Genomic DNA, 24194 nt, shown 5'->3' with positions numbered 1-24194 from the left:
TAGAGACCTAAAGTAAAATGGCTATGTAAGTAATCTCCAGTAACCTCTTTCAGTGTATATGAGAAACCCCAATAAATCATAATGCACCTGTGGTAGGAAGAATTCTAAGATGCCCTTTGCCCCAAGATTCTCAGCCCCAGAGGTAAGCACGCTTTCTCCCAAGTATTCATTTAAATGCTAGTCTAGATATTGCTCTGAAGGCGTCTTGTAGCTATAAAGGTCTGAAATCAGTTGAACTTTAAAAGATTATCCTATTCGGGTGGGCCTAACCTAAGCAAAGGAGCCCTTTAAAAGCAGACAGTTTTCTCTGATTAGGAGCAGAAGAGGAAATCAAAGATGTGTGCTCACTAGGGCAGGCCCAAAAGAAAGCCAACATACAGGTTGTCAACTGCCTATAGTAACCATGTGGCAAGGAACTGCTAGAGCCAACTAGGGGCTGAGAGAAGCCCCAAGCTGACAGCCAGCAAGAGAATGGAGACCTCAGTCCTTATGGTGCAAAGAAGCGAATTCTGCCACTTCTTGGAAGAGGACCTTAGAAGAAAACTCTGAGCTTTAGATGAGAACCACGGGTCCACCAACACTTTGATTTTAGCCTGCTGTATGAGTTTCCTAAGGCTGCTATAACAAAACACCACAAACTGGATGGCAAAAAACAACAGAAATTTATTCTCTTATAGTTCTAGAGGCTAGAAGTCTAATATCAAGGTGTCTCCAGGGCCATGCTCCTTCTGAGAATCAGGATAGAATCTTGCCTTGCTTCTTCTTAGCTTCTGGTGGTGGCTATCCATCCTTGGCTTGTAGCTGCATCACTCCAGTCTCTGCTACTGTCATCATGCGGTGTTCTCCCTGTGTGCCTCTATCTTCACACAGCATTTTCCTTTTCTTATAAGGAAATCAGTCATGTTGGATTAGGGCCCACCCTAATCACCTCATCTTAACTTGATTGCAACTCCAAAGACCCTATTACCAAATAAGAAATACAAGCACAGGTACTGGGTATTAGGATGTCAACATATGTCTTTAGGGGACACAATTCTACTCATAACACCTGTGGAGACCCTCAGCAGAAAATCCAGCCATACTGTGTTCAGATCTGACCTACAAAAACTGTGTGATAATCAAATCGTGTAGTTTACTCTATTAATTTTGTAGTAATATATAAACAGCAACAGAAAAGTAATACAACACTCAAACTTTCCAAGATTCTAGATTTTCACTATATATGCAGATGGATAATTATATGACTAGAAAAAAATGTTGTTTGCAGCAGAAATAAAAGGATTTACTTATAACTCCCACTGTTTCTAAGAAGAGCAGATCCTTGTAACTGAAGAGTTCTTTTCAGCAAGAGGTCATGCGTATGAGAGTGCAGGACTTGAAGGCTAGGAACAGAAGAAAATTGTTTTGCATAATTTCTAAAAAGAGGGAAACATAGAGCGGCAGAGGAAAGTTTCTTGAGTGGGGCTAGGTCGGGGGCAGTTTAGAGACCACAAGAGAGAAGAGTTGAAAGAGAGAAAATCAGCAGCTGGCAGCCAAAATGGGAAGTAATGGTGGAGATCAATGGCTACTGCAAAACAGGAATTTTTTATTAAGTCATTTGCAAGGTGTTAATCAAGTTAAATCCTCTCTTCTATTTCTGCATAAAATGATCAGTAGAATCTATATCCATTGCCACAATAAATTATCAGTGATGGCGCCAGCCTGGTGGCGCAGCGGTTAAGTGCGCACACTCTGGGGTTCGCAGGTTCAGAACCCCAGGCGTACACTGACCCACCACTTGTCAAGCCATGCTGTGGTGGCATCCCATATAAAGTAGAGAAAGACAGGCATGGATGTTAGCCCAGGGCCAATCTTCCTCAACAAAAAGAGGAGGATGGGCATCAGATGTTAGCTCAGGGCTGATCTTCCTCACACACACACAAAAAGTTATCAGTGATTATCTCTGAATGTTGATAATACAGCTGCATTTATTTTCATATTTATTCTTTTCTGCTCAAATTTTCTCCAGTGAACACGTATTACTATGTATTACATGTATTTTATAATCAGAAAGTACAGCAAATGTTGCTTTATAAAAATGTGCACTGTTTAATTATAGTGGAATGGAGTGCCTTTCTGGGGATGCCATGAAGTACTAAGTGCTCCTTTATGGGTGGGCTAGGAACACACCCAAGTCAGCTTATGGATGCTTGGTCACACGTGGCTTATAGTTGTGCACAGACATCAAATTAGCCTCTGAATTCCAAGTGTAGTAATTGAATCTTAATGATTAATTATCAATTTTCCCATACTCCATTGAAATAGTTAGAATAAAACAAAATTGAACACAGCAGCTAGTAATATATTCAGACAGACCCTATAGAGAGGTGATTCTCAAAGTGTGTTCCGCAGACCAGCAGCAACAGCATCACTTGGGAACTTGCTGGAAATGCAAAGCCTAAGGCCCTACCCCAGATCTACTGAATCAGAAACTCTGAGGGTGGGCCCAGAAATGTGTGTTTTAATAAGCTTTCCAGGTGATTCTAATGCATGATCAACTCTGGAAACCGTTGCAATTGAGGACCTTGTCATTACTATAACCTCATTGCCTGCTGCTGATCACATCCCACTACAGCCATTGTAAACATTGTCTGCCTCTATCAGGATCTTTGTATGGCCATTTTATGTTATACACATTTCGTTCCTTACAATCTTCGACTTCCCTGTGGGTTTTCTCTCCTCTAGAATGTAGATGTGATATCGTTATAAAGTAAATCTATTCAGAATATTGTATTTAAACTGCTATTTTTGCAAAAGTCAATTATGTAATAATACAATAATTTGAAGAGCCAGAATATCTGATCACCCTCATGATCACAGGAATGTTTCATTCTGTTTTCTTGATATGTATGTGCAAGCAAGTGGCTTTCAAGATACCAACAGCAATCCTACCCTTAAGAAAATACATGCATAAATAGCATGAGATTTCTAAAGCCATTTCACTTGTGCATTGGCATAGATTTGTTGCTATACTTCTGCAAAGATGGAGACTACTGCAATAAAATATATTCTACCAGAACTTAAACCAGCCCATATCACCCCAAGCGTCTTATGGACCCATTAATTATAAGGAAAAAAAAAAGGGTAGAAGATAAAATGTGTACGGGACATAAATGTTTAACCACCACATAGAGTGTGAATAATTAATGGAATGATACCCTTTAGTGCAGAGCTTCATATCTTTAAAATATCGGAGCATATATGTGCACTATTTCAATATTTAAGCCAAAGTAAGTGATGTAGTTTCTGCATGTAAACTATATGTCTAGGCAATGGATTGAGCAAATGCTTCATAATAATAAAATGGCTTTTAAATGTGAATTGGTCTCATAAGGTATAAGGATTTCCCTAACCAACACAATTTATTCAGAGTAAGATTAGCAAAGACAATTTTTGAAGCAATAATATTCATTACCTCCACGTTTTATAATATTGCTGGTTCAGTGTATCTGAAGTGGTCCAGTGTGTTTAGATTGAACTTTCATCACGTCTAAACAGCTTAACTGATAGTTACTTGATAACTCTTTTATGAAGCAGTTTTTTAATAATGCTTTCATATTTCTGGTTTATGATGCCATTAAAGTCATCATTTGTCACATTAGTAATAGAGAGATTCTTAAAATATCCCTAGCAGCAATTCAGGATGGCTTTTAATATCAGCATAAATTCCTGTATTACTAAACCAGCTATTTGAAATATTAAGTGTTGTTTGCAATTTCAAAATATATATGACAACATAAGTATATAATGTAGATCACTGGTTTAGGGGAAATCAGTGAGAAAATCTAAAGAACTGAAGCTAAAATAGGTTGGTTTGACCTTGTGATATAACTTAATAACAAAGGGAAAAAAGTCTCTTTGATTGTGGAATGGATCAGTGAAGTTTCTACTACAGAATTATTTATTCTCCATAGACTAAGCAATTTAAAATGAGAAGAGAAAAGGGAGGAAATCTAACTTGTCCAGAACGCTATTTTATAGTGAATCCATCTCAGTTCAAACACTCATGAATGTAGTTTCCAATGTTTTTTTTTTAGAAGTTAAAACACTGCATGGCATGCTTTTTTTCCCCTTTTTTTTCCCCTACTTACACTGCATCCTGATATGGGGAATTTTTCTAGAGGGCCATGGATGAGGCTCTAGAGCTCTAAAATTAGACCAGACCAGCTATGCATAGTTGGTTTGCTGCCGCAGGCTTGTGTGCATATATAACACCATCCCATCACACTGTCAGCTGCTCTGTTCTTGGAAACAAATGGAGTATTAACGTCCATGAACCCCGCTGTTGAGCCGCTTTGGAGGCAGGCTTCACGTGATGTATGGCTCTGCTGTGTGACTGCAACATCACTGAGATAAGAGAAGAAGCGTTTCTTTTCTCCTTCATGGGTGTGTGAGGACAACAGATGTCACCTTCTAAGAGGAGTTTCTCTTCACAGAGGGTTAGTTAGCTCTTATGTGTGGTACGTACGTAATGAAAGCTACCTCAAGGGCCAATCCATGTGCTTAGGACTCTGAGGTAGCATTGTGTTTGTAAGATGGAGATGCTAATAGAAATGGATCATCTGTTATGAAAATGGGTTATGGTTGAACTCCACTCTCCTTTCTTGGACTGGAGAGTACTACTCTTGGAACTTCTATCATTTAATCACATAGAGCATCACAGTAATATAATAAAAGAAAACACAAATAGAAATAAGAAAGTTCTTGTTTCTAAACACAGTCATGCCTCTTAGCAGTGGTGCACACTTGGCCAACCTTGTAACCTTGCTGACCTCATTCTCTTCATTTCTATAATTACTAATAATGTCTGTTTTACCTACTGCAAATGGTTGTAAAAATATTGAGGATACAAGATATGTGAAAGCAGTGTTATTAACTAAACCATACTTGACATTTCAAAATGTTTATTAATATATTTATTTTTCCTGAAAAATTGATCCATATATTACCACTATTAAAACCTTTTCTTTCGAAGTGTCTTTTTGGACATGACAGGAAAAGACTGTCACAGAAATTTTCATGCCTGACTACACCAAGTTATTCTGCTTTCTGAAAGTGCTACATTGAAATAAACTGTTGACTGTTGTCACTGTGAATGGAATTTGAAATAATTTTTTTAATGAAGAAGTCATTTATCCACTGGAAATGTACTATAATTCTCATTGGCGTAAGCCTTGCCTAGCTCCAGATGCTGGCTGGGCCTATAAGGAGTAGGGCTTTCATGACCAAGAGGCCAAGTAACTATTAGCAGTTGAGAATGGAGAATGGTCAGCATAATTTCGCGTCCATCTGTATTAGTCAGAGTTCTCTAGAGAAAGAGAACCTATGTATATATTATTAGAACCTATATATAGAGAGAGCCATGAAACACACACATATATATATAAATTATACACACACACAGGGGGAGAAAGAGAGAGAGAATCAAATTTATTATAAAGAATTGGCTCACATGATTGATTATGGAGGCTGGCAAGTCCCAAGATCTGCAGTGGGCAAGCTGCAGACCCAGGAGAGCTGATGGTCTAAGTTCCACTCTGAAAGCCAGCTGGCTCAAGACTAAGAATAATCAATGTTTCAGTTGAGTCTGAAGGCTGGAAAAGATTGATGTCCCAGCTTAAAAGAATCAGGCAGGAGGAGTTTCCTCTTATTCTTATTCGTGGGAGGGTCAGCCTTTTTGTTCTATTCAGGCCTCTAATAGATTGGATGAAACCCACCAATCTGCTTTACTCAGTCTACTGATTCAAATGTTAGTCTCATCCAGAAACATCCCAGAATAATGTTTAACCAAATATCTGGGCACCTGGTGGCCCAGTCAAGTTGACTCATAAAATTAACCATCATGTCATTGGAACACATAGAGGATGAATTATATTCATTCATTATATTATATTATTCATTCATTATATTAAACCCAAATACTCCTTGGTAGACTTGTGGCTAATACTCCAAGTAGAGTAGGGTCTGTCTCAACCAATCAATGTGATTTGAGACTTAATTAACTGTATTCTATAGTAGTAAGATTAGGGGCCAAATGGATGGATAATCCCATGCAGCCCAGTAAGAAAGGCCTCTGTTGGAGTGACAGCTTGGTTGAAGGTCTTTGGGTTGCATTTGTCTTCATTTGCCCTGAACCTTGTAGGCTCTGGCTTCTTTAACTTTGGATCCTGCACCAGTTCTTCCTCTGAGCCCACCCCCACCCCCCATAATCTTTTAAGGTTACTTTAAATGTTCTGAGGCCTATTAGGCAACAACTCAGAATTCACATTTTATCACATATATTTAGCAAAACATAGACTCTGTTTTCTCCAGATTGCAAGGATTCTTCCTAGTTTATTAGTAAGAATTTTCTTTCTAACCCATGATTACCTGTCCATGTAAGGGCATTACTTGGAAGACTTGTTTTGTTGTATAGGTTTAATGATTCTTGTGAGATATTACAATGAAAACTTCATTAAATATCATTTGAAAAGCAATAATTTAAAGTTATTCTTATTGTCTACTACATTAAAAATCCAATTTTAAGATTCCAACAACTGTATTACTATTTTTTAAAATACATAAATAAAATTGCCATATTTGGTAAACACTGAAACTTTTCTTTTTTATGTTTTTTGGTGAGGAATGTTGGCTCTGAGCTAACATCTGTTGCCAATCCTCCTCTTTTTGCTGAGGAAGATTAGCCCTAAGCTAACATCTGTGCCCATCTTCCTCTATTTTGTATATGGGACACCGCCACACATGGCTTGATGAGCAGTGCCTAGGTCCACGCTAGGGATTCGAACTGCAAATCCTGGGCCGCTGAAGCAGAGTGCATGAACTTAACCACTATGCCACTGGGCCAGCCCCCTGAAACTTATCTTTAACTTCCAACTAATAAAAAAAATTTAAGATATAGATATATAGCTATATGGAGATATGCATGTGTGTATATATTCTACTGGGGGAAAAAATGACACGAACAACATTTGCTATTTTTATAAAAAATTTATAACATTTCCGTGGCATACATTTCAATGTAGAATAGCAAAATTGAGTAAGTAAAAAACTTGTAATGTGATGTGTATTAGTTTTCTATTGCTGATATACCAAATTACAGCAAACTTAGTAACTCAAAACAACACAAATATCTTATAGTTCTCTAGGTCAGAAGTCTGACACGGTTCTCACTGGGCTAAAATCAAGGTTTTAGCAGGGCTGCATTCACTTCTGGAGGCTCCAGAAGAGAATCTGTTTCCCTGTTTTTTTTTGAGAGTTTCTAGACCTGCCTGCTCCTTGGCTTGAGGCCACTTCATCCACCTTCAATGCCAGCAATGTAGCATCTCTCTGTCCCTTCTCTTCTCACATTCTCTCTGACCAGAGTTGGAAAAGATTCTCTGCTTTTAAGGATTCCTGTGATTAGACTGAGCCCACCCAGATAATCCAAGATAATCTCCCATCTCAAGGTCCTTAACCTTAACCACATCTGCAGAGACTCTTTTGCCATGTAAGGTAATGTATTCACAGGTTCTATGGATTAAGACATAGACGTCTTTGAGGGTTATTATTCTGCCTACCATATGTAGTAAAATTACTTTAGAAATATATGTTAATAGACAAAGTCTTCTTATTTTTTCTTTTCAGCAGAGTAGTTTGTACAATATTAGCTCCTTTAATTGGGAAAAATAGAAAAAAAGACTATGTTTTCACATGATACTTGGAACCAAGAACATATTTAAAGAAAAAATTACCAAAATTACAGCATTAACTATATATCCTAATTAATATCACTTAATTGCTAATAAAGCAGTCTATTTTACAATTGAAATCAATTTGTCTTCATTTTAAAAAATATTTTCTGCACAGTTGTGGCTTGATAATTAAAACACTGTGTCCAGGGACCATCTCCTTCTAAATCAGAGTCATTATTGTCTTGTAAAGTCATTAACTTGGATTAATTGGGTAAGAATGGCATAATAAACTGTGGATGACTTCCAGCTCTTAGGAGAGCATTGAGAAACTATTTTTGTTATCTTTAAGAGTGATATAAATTTAAGCTCCATGAAGTCAGGTGCTGCATCTCCTTTGGTTCACTTCTAGAGCAGTGCCTGTCACACAGTAAATGCTGAGGAGGTATTTTTGAAGGAATAGTGAACAATTGAATGAGTTGACATATTGACCAAAAAGTATTGAAATGTTAGAGAATCTAAAAAAAGTTAAGAAGAAAGGTAAGGTATGGTTTGAATGTTTCACATTAATTCCACTTGCAGAGACTAATGGTGATTTTTGTGTTTTCCCTTAACAAACAGCACGGTGGCCACTTTGGAACATTTAACTCGCAGTAGATTTGAATCTGTTGTACACATTGAACTTCTAGTTGTTTTAGGTCATTGATCCTCTTTCTATGCTTACTGACTGCTGTTCAGACACATACTAAGTAAAAGATTAGGATACCATACAAGGCTTCAGAAATAAGAAAGCAAATAAATGTAATCAGATCAAATCAACAATTTTTCCAACGCTCTTGTGTTAGATATTGCAAGAAACAGAGTTTGCCCTTGTTGAAGAGAGCTGTGCCATGTGAGGGAAAGAAGTTCTCTGAACTTCACTGAAGCTAGATGCTTGCTAACTTTAAAAAGCACTGACTACTAAAGTGGACCAATCATACTCTCAAAAATGGGCTTTCCAATTCCCAAAATCTGCCTTTCTTTCAACTCTGACACCATCTATCCCTTCCTCTGAAGCAAGTCTTGTGAAGAGCAAATTCTTGGAAGAGAGAAAATAAATCCTATCAAGGTCTTGAAGAGACCTTGAGGCAGGAATGTGTTGCCAAGTGCTTTGCTTGGGACCGGCTGATTTCACAGCAGTTGCACTGGTATAGCCTTTTTCTTACTCAGGAAGGTGTTTTTAAAATTTTTCTTAATTACATTCTGACTGAATAACATGGCCCTTTAGTACTGGATTGTCTACAGAATGAACATGAATAATTATTGAACACCATATCCCAACATGATTAATTTGTACTCTCATTTAATGTGAAATTCTATCAATATATTAAGGCCTTGACGAAATACAGAAGCGCTGATGCTCCTGTTTTTTGCTATGAGCCCAAGAGTTAAACAATTAATGTGTCAAAATAAGGAGATAGTTGGAAATAACTTTTGGTAAAGAGGAGGCAGAAACTAGGAGTGAACTCAAATTTGAGAAACCAAGAATGAACCCAAGCTTGGTCTTCTTTAACCAAACTAAAAGTGGCCTAAAAAGAGGCTGGAAAAGAGATATTATGGAGAGAAAGAAGGACAGTTATCTGGGATGAGCATTAAGCATGATTTGTCTCATGTGCTTAATACATCTGGACTCTCTAGACTCTTCATCATATTTAATGTCGAGTGACTCATCCAAAAAGAACTGAAGTCCACACTCTACTGCATGTAGATAATCAGACAAGGTGGATAATTTTTTTTAACTTTGCCTCACTGAGACTTTTTGTGTCTCTATATTGATTGTACCATAAGACGTCCAGAGCACAAAGATATAAATACTCTTTAAATATCTTTTATGTGTTTCTCCCAAATGAAAAACTGCTGTTGTCAGCAAAGTAGGTCTTTGGTTGTGTTCTAATCTATAACCTTACAGAGACAGAACGCTAACAGGAAAACATGGTTGAAATATTGAAATGGATATAAGAAAACATGAATGCATGAAAATAACTGTCCATATGTGACTTATTTTCATGACATTGTTTCCTGCGTTGTTTTACCCATCTCCGTGATTTTCTCTCTAATATGTTGATACTATTCACAAACATTACAGATCAGGAAATTAATTCTTTCCCAAACGTAGCTCCATTTATTCTGAATGCTCCAACAAGCAAGTATTTGGAAAGCCCAAAGGCCAGTTTCCATGATAAATATTTGAAATTTTTCTGTAGTAGTAGAACAATGCCATACTTCAGATGTGAGCACCAATCCACATTTTACTTCTCCTAAAACAAACAGTACTTCACTCATGCACTTTAAATAAAAGAGGTAACAAATACTCATTGATGTTTGGATTGGGAACAGTAGTATATTAATTATATCAATGTTTATACAGATCACGTTATTTGATAGCATGGAAGATAAAAATACAATATTTTAAAAGTGTACTCCTGTCTCCTGCTACTCACATAGCTGATCAGGTTTTCACCCAAATATTTTTCGTTTATGATCAAATACTTCTTCCAGTGTCTAGAATAATTCCTAACACATAGAAGTCACTAAATATATACTTGTTAAGTGACTAAAATGATATTTCTTCCCAAACAGAATTGTCCTTTTGCTTTTCCAAAGAGTTTAGTATTTTAAAAACATATCTTGATATATTTTTCATTTCAGTATTTGTCTTGCTTTCTTTTCTCTATAATCCCTCTGCTATTAATAGCAAGCCAGATACATGATTGTCCCAGTGATGGAGAGGAGTAGAATAAACTAGAATAAAGAGTCCCAGTAATTCTATGTTAAGATGCTAGTCTTACAAAGAACACAATTTTAAAAATGGGAAAGGATTTGTACAGACATTTCCCTTAAGAAGATAAACAAATGGCCAATGAGCTCATGAAAAAATGCTCAACATCATTAATCATTAGGGAAATGCAAGTCAAAACCACGAGATACCACTTCACAGCCATTAGGAGGGCTATTATCAAAAAAACAGAAAATAAATAGTGGTGATAGTTGCATAACATTGTGAATATCCTGAATGCCACTGAACTGTACACAAACATGATTAAAATGGTAAAATTTACATTAAGTACATTTTACCACAATAAAAAAAAGAAAAAACTACTAGTTTTGACAGTCACCCTTTGTTAAAAAAAAAAATTATTTTTTTATGTTACATTCAAAGCCTAGCTTGGTGATTTTTTTCCTAAACCACAATTTTAAGGAAAAAAAGGGAGCTCTTCCTCTTACTCTTTCTTTTCCTCTTCTTCTCTTCCCTTCTAGAACAATTTAGTCCAAAAGCCGTTACACGGGTTCAAGCAAGGTGGAGACAGGGAGAGAGAGACACAGCATTCTATGGAAGATGTTGGAATTGGATCTGGGTAAAGAGGGTAAAGCTGCAGGAGAGGAAGCTTGGTCTTGTCTCAGTATTATCTCCAAGTTCAGGGGCTCACATGGTGGGGGGCCAGAAAGGCAGCCAGCAGTGGAAAAAGTGCAGCATGGGATGTTGGAGCTTGAAGAGGTGCAGAGGGCCCCATGGTGGGGAGTAGCCTGGTATAAGGTACTAAAGCCTGGACATATGAAGAGGGATCCTGGTGTGGGTATTTGAGGCTGGGCAGAATGAGGCTCCTACTCAGAGAGGAGGAGACATCTTAGGTTAGGATATTAGACCCAACTGGGGTGAGGAAGGATGAGATGGTGGTTGTGATGGGAGATCAGTTACATGCAGGAGAGCTAAACAAATAAATAAATATATTGAGAACAGTGACAGCCAGATTTCCTGCTATCAGAAAAGGAGTTAGAAAGATGAAAAAGGAGAAACTAGCTAGAACTCCATAATACTGGACTTGAAATAGAGATATCTGTGTGAACTCATAGATTTGAATACAAATAGATAAACTCAAAAATAAGTATAAATGTAAATGTGTGTGTGTATACACATATTTCCTATCTTTGTCAACTGAGAAGGCCTGGAAAGAGTGATATTCCAAGCACAGCTAATGCCCAGTCTTAGTTTCTAAATACCGTTCTCCACCAAAAGGAATCAGGACTCCTTGGAGAAATGGCTGCTTCTAAATCTGGGGCAGGAAAATATAACATGAGTCTGGAATATCTTATTGTACCAGACATTAAGAAAGTAATCAAATAATAAAAAGAATTCATCAACAAAACAAAAGCAAACGCCAGCTTGAAACAGCTCCCAGAATTTGGGGACAACTTAAGCATGAAATTAAAATGATAATAGCAGTTTAGAACACATTTCATAAAGCAGGAATCCTTGAGTCCATGCTGATAAATAAATAGAAAGTTTGATGAATAACAGGATATTTACAGAGTCCCCAAATACCTTCCCATAAAATTATTAATCACAAAGAGAACAAGTGTAACTATACAGTGGAGAAGCCTGACAGATACCACTTTAAACTAGAGATTAAATTGAATAGATCACTAGAACAAATCAAAATCATGTACATATTTGATAGGTTGCAATGAGGAAATATCAGAAAAATCCAAATTAAGGTCATTGTACAAAATAACTGGCCTATAACTTTCAAAAGTGTCAATATAAAAAGTTGTGTTAGGCTGAATAATGCCCCTCAAATATGTTCACACCCTACTCCCCAGAAACTGTGGATGTTACTTTATATGGCAAAAGTGATCTCTTAAGGATCTTAAGATGAGAATATTATCCTAGATTATCTTGTGGGCCCAATTTAATCACAACAATTCTTCTAAGGGGTACTTACGAGGAATCAGAGTCAGAGAAGGCAATGTGATGACAGAAGCAGAGATAGAGGTGATGCACTTTAAAGATGGAGGAAGGGGCCACAAGCCAAGGAATACAGGAAGCCATGAGAAGCTGAAAAAGTCAAGGAAAGAGATTCTCCCCTCAGAGCCTCCAGCCCTGCCAATGCCTTGATTTCAGGATTCTGACCTCTGGAACTGTAAGAGAATAAATTCATGCTGTTTTAAACCAACCAGTTTGTGATAATTTGTTACAGCAGCAATAGGAAAGTAAGACAAAAATCAGGGAAAGACTGAGGAACTGTTCCCAAGTGAAGGAGACTATGGAGTCAGGACAACTAAGTGCAGCTTGTGATAAGAACTGGATCTTTTTGCTATAAAGGACTTTATTGACACAACTGCAAAACCTGAATGGCATCTAAGAATTATGGTTAATGTGAATTTCTTGATTTTTATAATTGTATATCAGGGTTATGTAGGAGAATGGCCTTGTTTGTAGGAAATACACAATAAAAATTTTGTAGGTAATGGGGCATCAGTTTGTCAACTTACTTTGAAATGGTCAGGAAAAAAACACATTAGACTTTTTAATAGGTTGGGATGTCACAGAAGTCCACATCTGTCTTACCTAGGTTCTTAGAAAAATAGACTCTAAAGTACAGGTTTATGTGCCAGAGGTTGGTCAGAGAGTGCTCTCTGGATCACCTGTAAGGGAGTGAGGGAAGCAGAACTGGGCAGAGGAAGAAGCTCAACCCTGACATAGCAGCAATAGTGACCTCATTCAGTGTCATGTGGAGCTCTGGACCTGGGATGGTTCTTAAGAGTTGCTTTGAATTGAGTCCAGGGACTCAATTCAAGCTCCCTTATAATACATCTCTTTCTCTCTCTCTATCCCTTTATACTTCCACATCAACCAATCATTTGATGCAGGATGCCCTCAAAGAGCTGATATAGTCTTGGGTGGGGCAGCTCCCTTCAACCCAGGGCAATTCTTATAAACCATCAGCAGCCAGGACTCCCAGCAGTGAAGAAATACTTGCTACAGTCCTCAAGGAGGAAACTGGTCAGTGCACCACAGCAATCCCTATAACTTCTGAAGGAAATTTAGTGTTCTTTTATGAGTAACAACAGAAAATAAGGAAAAAGGTCATATTATGACAATATTGCTTGGGTCCATTAGTGACCCAGTACCCACCCCTCCCCCACAAGGTCAGCCCAAGAATTGGAGACAGAGGATAATACAACTCAACCCAGATAGGTTGAATGAGAGTCTGAGAAATCCAGGCTGGAGCTACACTGTCCTGTCCTATATATGGCTGGGGGATATGTGAGGGCAGCCTTATAGAGTTTTGCACTATGACATAAAGGAAAGAGCTGAGGGTTTTGGGAGCCCCCAGAATGAACAGTTGGAGGCCAAGGTAAACAACTGATGGATCAGAAGAGGCCTGGGGTCAGACTGAAAGGTCAGCATTGGAAGAGACCTCATGACCAGAAAGCATGTCCAAGACCAATGACCTCAGGGGTGGGTACTAATTGGTGCCCAAAAGGATGATTCCGACTCAGTCATACCTCAGCAAGGATAAGCAATGGAAGGCCAAAGACAAAGCCAGAGCATTCATGATACAGCAGACTAGCTGAGACCCAGAAACAGTCCCTAGATCAAAAGCTTCCTGAGGCCTACTGACGCCATGTGGATAGTTAAGGTCCCGCAGCACTGAGTAATTCAATCATTCTCTCAGCAAATAATTATTGAGTGCCAGTTTTAAGTTCTAGGGACACACTGATGAGCAAAATTGATTTAAAAAAATCTTTGTCTTCAAGGAGCTTACATTCTATTGAGGGGAAATAAACAATAAAGTTAAGTAATTGAACTCTATATATTTTGAAGATAAGACTAAGAGGATTTACTGATGGATTGGATATGGAATATGCAAAAGAAAGGGATTAAGAATGACTTAATACAAAAGAATGACACTCAGTAACAAAAATGAATGAACTCTTGATACACACAGTGACATGGATGACCCTCAAATGATTATGTTTTGTGAAAGAAGCAGGAAAAAAAGAGAATGTACTCTTTGATTCCATTTGTATACAACTCTAGGAAATGCAAATAGTCTATAGTGATGGAAATCAGATTGGTGGTCGCTTGGGGATAGGGGAGAGGTAAGGAGGGAAGGATTTCAAGGAAACTTTTAGAGACGATGGATATATTCACTATCTTCTTTATGGTGATGGTTTCACAGGTGTGACATTTAATTTTATGTATCAACTTGACTGGGACCACAGGGTGCTCAGATATTTGGTTAAGCATTTTTCTGGGTGTGTCTGTGTGAGTGTTTCCGGATGAGACTGACATTTGAATCAATAGACTGAGTAAAGTGGATTGCTGTCCCCAATATGGGTAGCCTCATGCAATCCACTGAAGGCCTGAAGAGAAGGCTGAGTAAGAGGAAATTCATCTGCCTGACTGTCTTTGAGCTGGGACATCAATCTTCTCCTGACTTCATAATCAGATTTGAACTGGAACTATACTATTGGCTCTTCTGGGTCTCTAGCTTGCCAACTCCATATCTTGGGACTTCTTAGACTCTATAACCATACCACATGAACCAATTCCTCATAATCTATCTCTCTGTCTCTTTCTCTCTCTCTCCCCTCGGTCTTTCTCTGTCTCTGTCTGTCTGTCTGTCTGTCTACCTATCTATCTATCTATCTCTCTATCTCTCTCTCTATCTATCTATCTCTCTATCTCTCTCTCTCTCTGTCTATCTATCTATCTATCTATATATATATATATCTTATTGGTTCTGTTTCTCTAGAGAACCCAGGCAAATACAATAGGTATATACATATGTCAAAATTTATCTCTATACACTTTAGATATGTGCAGTTTATTGTATGTCAATTACACCTCAATAAAACTGTTTTTTAGAAAAGTATAACAAAGTTTTTTTGCTAGAGGAACTAAAAGAACTGATGTTTTTATTTACCCAGATTGGAAAGACTACCAGGGAACAAGTTTTGGAAAGGAAGGGTTCCCTTTGGGACAAAAGGAAAAAAACTATTTCCTTTATATTCTATGTACACTACTCATAGCACTTCACTTCTGACACCAAATGTGTGTGGGTTTTCCACACCAATCAGTTCTCCAATGCTCAGGACACCAAATGAATATCCTACAATTAAATTATGATACTAATTACCTGGAGTTAGCACAGACCCCACAAGTCGAGGACTCAATCTCACAAGACTGCCACCCACTTCAGATGCCAATCACAAGTAGTGGGTCTCCAAGTTACCCACACTTCTGTCTGACTTGGTTACAAATCAAGAGTTTCCATGACCTCCTCCTCAGATGTGATAATTTGCTATAACGTCTCACAAAACTCCGAAACATTTACTTATGTTTACCAGTTTATTATACAATAAAGTACATGAAAAAGGATACAGATGAACAGCCAGATAAAGAGATATATAGGGTGAGATTCGGAAGGGTCCCAAGCACAGGCGCTTCTGTCCCGTGGAGTTGGGGTGCACCACTCTCCTGGCACATGAATGTGTTCACCAACCCAGAAGCTCTCCAAATCCTGTACTTTAGGGATTTTTATGGGGGCTTCATCATGTAGGCATGATCAATTATTAACACAACTTCTATCCTTTCTCAGCTCCCTGGAGGATGTGGGGCTGGGGCTGAAAGTTCCAAGCTTCTAATTATGGTTTGGTCTTTCTGGTGACCAGCCCCCATTCAGGAGCCCACCAAGAGTCATCTTATTAGAGGAAAAGATGGTCCTAGCACCCAAGAAATGCCACGGAGTTTAAGGGCTCTGTATCAGGGACCAGAGTCAGAGACCAAATATTAAAACAAAAGATATTCTGAGCTCCTTTATTGCTTAGGAAATTACAAAGGTTTTAGGAGTTCTGGCCAGCAACCAGGGACAAAGTCCAAAATACATATTTCTCATTATATCACCATATCACAGGGACACCCTATGTTAGAGATATCTACCAAACAACCAAATGAATTTGTCTTGTAGGGGACTGTATATTCAAGACTAGAGTTCAGGCCTGAGGCCAGAACAGGAGATATAAATTTGGAAGTCATAAGACTGAAGAGCATCCCCACAGAAATGAGTGTACTTAAAGAATAGAAGTCTGAAAACTGGAAATTATTTTATTTCGAGTTTGAGAAAAGAAGTAAAGAGCAAAAGACATTCAACAGTATGGTTAATGAGGGCAAGAAAAACCAGGAGAATGTCCTATAATCTAATAAAAGAAAATGCCTCAAATAAAAGAGAGTAATCAAGTTAGATGAAGACAAATAATTGACTATTAAATTTAGCAAAGAAGAAGCCACCATTAATTTTTAGGGTGAGGTAGGGCAAATACTATGACTGACATGAATTAAAGAGAATGAGTGGGGAAGAATTGAAGGCACAAAGCATTGATGACTCTTTCTTTTGGTATTTGATGCAAAGCAGAATAAAGAAATGAGGAGCTAGCCAGAGATTGATGTGAGGCAAAAAAGTTATTTTGTTTTCAATATGGGAGTAACATACATGTAGTGCTGGTGGAAATGATCCAGTAAAGCAAAAAACATGATAATGAAGGAGAGACAAAGAGAATTTCACAAGTGATGTATTTAGAGTAAGTGAAGGGATATGGTATCTAGTCAACAAGAAGAGACATTAATCTGAGGGAAGAACACAGTAAATTCATACACAGGAATCAGAAGGAAGGTGGAGTAGACGGGCAGAGATGCAAGTAGTGACAAATGCGGTGGCGAGAGTTTGTGGAGGTTCTCTACTGATTCTATTTTCTTTCAGAAAAATAAGAAGTGTCTTCAGCTGAGAGTGAGAAATGAGAGGAGGTTTTTAAGGTTTAAGAAGAGAAAAGAGTATGACATAGTCATTTACAAACGTGAACAAACGGGCAATGCATTATGACTTCAGGACAGCATAACAGGTCTAGGGGAGATTTGTGGCCATGGCTTGACAGCATGGTTGTGTGCTTTTTGCTAGCAAAATTTGGCTGTGCAGATATAGACACAGAGTAGTCAGAGGGTTATAGTAAATAGGGTTTGGCATTTTGCCAGATAAGTACCACAAACCATAATAGAGAAAAACGCTTCAGGATGTATCTAAGGGAGGGATTAAAATGAAAGATCATGGAATTAAAAGTGGATAAGAAAATAATTGAAAACTAGGCAGTGAGCAAGGGATAGCAGGGAGAAGGAAAATGTAATAAGATAATAGGTTATAGATCCTGATAGGTGGAAGACCTATAGACAGAGTGAGCTACAAAAATAGGGTGTGGTGTTCAGAGAGTGGCATATTTGAAGGTGACATCATGGAGGGATTGGAGTTATTATTAATGACAAGGTCTAGAGTCTGCCATGGGAGTGGCTAGTGAATGAGCTGGTGTAGAGCACAGGATCCATTGTTGAACAGGCAAATGAGCTGAAAGAGCAGGGTGTGGAGAGAGCATACACAGATGTTGAAATTAGCAAAAAATATGGCAAGAGTAGTATTGGAGACAGTGACCATGAAACAAACCAAAATCTTCAATAATGATTGGAAATAACATGGTAATCAACAGATGACTGCAACAAGGCATGGTAGAAAGTAGCAAAGTCTAATGACATGAGATTGTAAATGTGGTTTTTTTAGAGGAAAGAGAGGGAGAATATTCTAGGAGTGAGAACAAGGATCTAGGTTCCTTTGCTGATATTGGTCCAACAAAATGAAAGGAGATGAAGAGAAAAAACCTTCCAATGGAGATCATTAGAAGAGGACATGGTTTATTTCTGGGATCTCAATTCTGTTCCATTGATCTGTGTGTCTGTTTTTGTGCCAGTACCAGTTATTTTGGTTACTATAGCTTGGTAGTATATATAGAAAGAGTAAATTTCACTTAGAGGAAAAAATAGATAAACAAACAAAGCAACATTCAGAGGAGAGATGGAGTATCTAAAGGATTTTGATGACAACAGATATCAGTTCCAGAGACCTTGAGAAATGCTATAAGAAAAGGGCATATAACAAGCCATATGTCAACGACAGTCTGGGTTGTAAGAATTGTCTTCAGTGACATGGGCTTATGGTGCCCAGAGTAAACAAGGATATCAATCTTGGTTTCAGGAGATAGCAGCAAGTCAGGGAGTGTTAGTGGGAAGGAAGAGATATAAGGAACTCCCTAGAAGCAAGTGGAATTCTGCAGCCCCTTTTATGACCCTGCCAGGGGATCTTTGCAAGAAGGAGGCAGAGGCAGATTTCAAAGAGTGTGTAAAAAAAACACCTCTTTTTTTTAATTTAATTTTTCTTTAATTGAGGTAACATTGATTTATAACATCACATAAATTTCAAGTGTATATCATTATATTTCAATTTCTGTGTAAATTACATCATGTTCACCACCCAAAGACTCATTACCAACCATCACCATACACATGTGCCCAGTCACCCCTTTCACCTTCCTCTCTCCCCGCTTCTCCTCTGGTAACCACCAATCTAATCTCTGTATCTATGTGTTTGTTTGTTATTGTTGTTGTTTTTATCTTCTACTTATGAGTGAGATCATACAGTATTTGACTTTCTCCCTCTGACTTATTTCGCGTAGCGTAATACTCTCAAGGTTCATCCATGTTGTAGCAAATGGCAAGAATTCATCTTTCTTTATGGCTGAGTAGTATTCCATTGTGCATATATGCCACATCTTCTTTATCCATTCATCCTTTGATGGGCACTTAGGTTGTTTCCAAGTCTCGGCTATGTGAATAATGCCTCAATGAACATAGGGGTGCATGTATCTTTATGTATTTGGATAAATACCTGGCAGTGGAATAGCTAGGTCATATGGTAGTTCTAGTCTTAATTTTTTGAGGAATCTCCATATTGTTTTCCTCAATGGCTGCACCAGTTTACATTCCCACCAGCCACGTGTGAGAGTTCCCTTTTCTCCACATCTTCTGCAACACTTGTTATTTCTTGTCTTGTTAACTATAGCCATTCTGACGGGTATGAGGTGATATCTCATTGTAGTTTTGATTTGCATTTCCCTAATAATTAGCGATTTTGAACATCTTTTCATGTGCCTGTTGGCTATCTGTACATCTTCTTCAGAAAAATGTCTGTTCAGATCTATTGCCCATTTTTTTTTTTTAAAGATTTTATTTATTTATTTATTCTCCCCCCAAAGCCCCAGTAGATAGTTGTATGTCATAGCTGCACATCCTTCTAGTTGCTGTATGTGGGATGCGGCCTCAGCGTGGCTGGAGAAGCGGTGCGTCGGTGCGCGCCCGGGATCCGAACCCGGGCCGCCAGCAGCGGAGCGCGCGCACTTAACCGCTAAGCCACGGGGCCAGCCCTATTGCCCATTTTTTAATTGGGTTTTTGTTTTATTGTTGTTGAGATGTATGAGTTCTTTGTATATATTTTGGATATTAACCCCTTATCAGATATATGGTTTGCGAATATCTTCTCCCAATTGTTAGTTTTGCTGATGGCTTCCTTTGCTGTGCAGAAGTTTTTTAGTTTGACGTAGTCCCATTTGTTTATTTTTTCTATTGTTTCCTGGTCAGACGTGGTATTTGAAAATATGCTCCTAAGACCAATGTTGAAGAGCATACTGCCTATGTTTGCTTCTAGAAGTTTTATGGTTTCACTTCTTACATTCAAGTCTTTAATCCATTTTGAGTTAATTTTGGGGTATGGTGTAAGACAATGGTCTACTTTCATTCTTTTGCATGTGGCTGTCCAGTTTTCCCAACACCATTTATTGAAGAGACTTTCCTTTCTCCATTGTATGTTCTTGGCTCCCTTGACAAAATCTAGCTGTTCATTGATGTGTGGGTTTACTTCTGGGCTCTCGATTCTGTTCCATTGATCTATGTGTCTGTTTTTGTGCCAGTACCATGCTGTTTTGGTTACTATAGCTTGGTTGTATATTTTGAAATCAGGGAATGTGTTTTGTTCTTTTTTGTTCCAGCTTTGTTCTTTTTTCTCAGGATTCCTTTGGCTATTCTGGATCTTTTGTTGTTCCATTTAAATTTTTTTTTTTTTTTTTAAAGATTTTATTTATTTATTTTTCCCCCAAAGCCCCAGTACATAGTTGTCTGTCATAGCTGCACATCCTTCCAGCTGCTGCATGTGGGACGCAGCCTCAGCATGGCTGGAGGAGTGGTGCCTCGGTGCGCACCCGGGATCCGAACCCGGGCCGCCGGCAGCGGAGCGCACGCACTTAACCGCTAAGCCACGGGGCCGGCCCGCATTTAAATTTTAAGATTCTCTGTTCTATTTCTGTGAAAAATGTCATTGAAACTTTGCTAGGGGGCCGGCTCCGTGGCTTAGTGGTTGGGTGCGCGTGCTCCACTGCTGGCGGCCCCGGTTTGGATCCCGGGCACGCACTGACGCACCGCTTCTCCGGCCATGCTGAGGCCACATCCACATACAGCAACTAGAAGGATGTGCAACTATGACATACAACTATCTACTGGGGCTTTGGGGAAAAAGAGGAGGAGGATTGGCAATAGATGTTAGCTCAGAGCTGGTCTTTCTCAGCAAAAAGAGGAGGATTAGCACAGATGTTAGCTGAGAGTTAATCTTCTTCAGAAGAAAAAAAAAAAAAGAAAGAAACTTTGCTAGGGATTGCATTGAACCTGTAGATTGCTTTAGTAAGTATGGACATTTTAACTATGTTAATTCTTCCAATCCAAGAGCACAGAATATCTTTCCATTTCTTTGTATCTTCTTCAATTTCTTTCAACAATGTTTTATAGTTTTCAGTGTACAGGTCTTTCCCCTCTTTGGTTAAATTTAACATTGGTATTTTATTCTTTTTGTTGCATTTGTAAATGGGATTGTGTTCTTAATTTCTCTTTCTGCTACTTCGTTGTTAGTGTATAGAAATGCAATTGATTTTTTTGTGTGTGTGTGTGAGGAAGATCAGCCCTGAGCTAACATCTGCCAATCCTCCTCTTTTTGCTGAGGAAGATTGACCCTGGGCTAACATCTGTGCCCATCTTCCTCTACTTTATATGGGACGCTGCCACAGCATGGATTGACAAGCAGTGCGTCGGTGCACGTCCAGGATCCGAACCACGGCCAGCGCAGCGGAGCTCGCGCACTTAACTGCTACACCACCGGGAGGCCCCGAAATGCAACTGATTTTTGTATGCTGATTTTGTATCCTGCAACTTTACTGTATTCATTTATTATTCCTAAAAGTTTTTTGGTGGATTCTTTAGGGTTTTCTATATATAAAATCATGCGATCTATAAAACAAAGCACCCCTTATAGGGAGTTTGAACTTTGAATTGAGTGAATACTTATCTGAAAGTGCTTTATAAAGCAGAAGAAACTGAATTACCTTCATAATTTTTAAATGCTTTATTTGGCCAACCACAGAAATGAGGGCACATGAAAACTGTATTTCAGCTATAACATAGAATACGTCCTCTCTTAATGAACATATGAAAAGTAATGAATACATTTTGATCACATTACATGTGGGGACTCTTCCAAGATTCCTAAAATTCTGCTTGCAGGAAATATCTGTATCTCACATGGTTATAAACTATGGTGAGAATAGAAACAAGAGACTCATTAGAAGATTATGATACTAATCTAGGCAAGAGATTATGGTGGATCAGACCAGAAGTTTTACATCATAAGTAGTTGCCTCAGACTTTAGATATATTTTGATGATAGGACCAATAGACTTACTGATGGACTATATAAAGGAATTGAAGTCTACGAGAGACAGCAGTCTAGGTACTCCAAGGTTTTTGCCCTGACGAATTGGATGGGTGGACTCGCCGTATATTTAGAAATGCTGATTAAATATTCAAGTGGAGCTGCTGAACTGGTAGTTGGATACTTAAGTTTTGGAGAAAGGTATAAACTGGAGATAAAAATTTGGATGTCATTGGCATATATATACGCCCTATATTCCATATATAGATATATAGATATATATGCCGCATATATTTCCTTAAGCATATATATATTCTAAGTTCTCCTATTCTAAGATGAAGTATAGAGTGGAGGTAGGAAGTGTAGGAGCAAAGTTTTTATATTAGTCAAAAAAAAAGAGAGAGGACCTAAATGGTACATTCAAATATTATGCAGACTTTAAACATAATTTTAGAGGCGCAATCACTGGCATGAGAAAATTATCCTACTATAATGTGAACATATAATATTAAGTGAAAAAAACAGGACAAAGAACTATATGTACATTATGATCCCAGCTGTGTTTGTATATGTATATGAGTTTGAGTACATGTATGTAAATATTATGACAGACACATTTAAAGCAAATATATAGAAAATTGAATCTTAATTTTGCTATCAGAAATCAACTCCTTTTTGAAACCTCATTCTTGAATAGTAGGAAAAAAACTAAACTGTTGTTTCCCCATATTTTAGTCACTTCTAATTTAAAATTTTGTTTCTTTCAAATAAATCTTTATTACAACTCAAGTATTATTAATTTCTGTCATTATTTGGTACTTCTCTAATACTCCTCCCACTGCCAAAAATAACCTTCTCCAATTCTACAGGGAAAATTTTTTTTCTGACATAATAATATATAATTTTAATAATCAAAAGAAATTTTAAATGGATCAAAACACGTGCCCTATATTCCAAAGTTGTTATGTGGATTAAAAATGTGATGAGTATTAAAATTTTAGAAAACTATAATGTATGCTATAAATATATTCTCATATTTTCGGCTCACTGGGATGCACTAAACAATTGTTTCAATTTCTAGTTACATTTTAAAGACTGTAACGATGAATATTGTACATGTTTGGGTCTGTGTTTAAAAATCTGCTTATGTGAAAAAAAATGCATCTCTCTATGTATGATCAATCAGAAAAATGTAGAATTTCTCTCCAGGAAAGGCTATATAAGAAATTCTCTGGAGAAAGGAGACAGGGCAGTGTGTGTAGTTTGAAAATGATTACAAGATAATTCTGATATATGTCTCATCTCCCGTACCCACCCAGATTAGGAATCACTTCTCTGTTATCTACATTTTATTATTGTATCAAATTAGGTCACCAGGAAGAAACATAATTGAACTATATTATCTCGGTCCCTGTAGAAGTGTCTTTACTACTATGATTTCATTTTATATCAGTGTTTGCTCTAATAAAGAGCCATATAGAGATATTTTTGCATATTCTGTAAAACTGCTCAATACATTGCCCATGATTTATTCAATGGCCTTTAATATAAAAGTACAAATGAGATATTTTTCCTCCTAGAATGTAATGCCAAACAAGTCTATTTCTGCTGAAGAGTCAGTCTTCTTCCATTTATTAGACACTGATAGGTAGGTAATCTATCGTCTTTCTCTCTTTACTTTGGCTTCCAGGAGACAGAATAAATTCAGGCTTAATTATGGAAATGTCTAATAATTCCTTTGCCTCTCTCTCTCTCTGTTTGTTTCCCCTTATATCTTTTACATCATTTCTAATCTTTTAATTTTCATTTAGTTAACTAGTATTATAAGCATGTTTAAGAGAATTTTAAAGTAGATGGAGTATAAATTATAAATAAAAATTAGGAAAGATCGAGGATCAGAAAATCTCAGTCAAACGAGTAAAGTAAAGGGGAAAAAGAAACAGAACTTGGGTCAGGGAAACAGTGGATTAGGGGCCACTTAAGGAATGAGTGGTTGGACCCCTTCATCAATACAGAGCAATGAGGAATAGGAGAGGTG

The sequence above is a fragment of the Ceratotherium simum genome, chromosome 20 (genome assembly GCF_057802395.1).
Source record: "Ceratotherium simum simum isolate JZ-2026a chromosome 20, ASM5780239v1, whole genome shotgun sequence".
NCBI lineage: Eukaryota > Metazoa > Chordata > Mammalia > Perissodactyla > Rhinocerotidae > Ceratotherium > Ceratotherium simum.
This window is presented reverse-complemented; position numbering follows the sequence as displayed.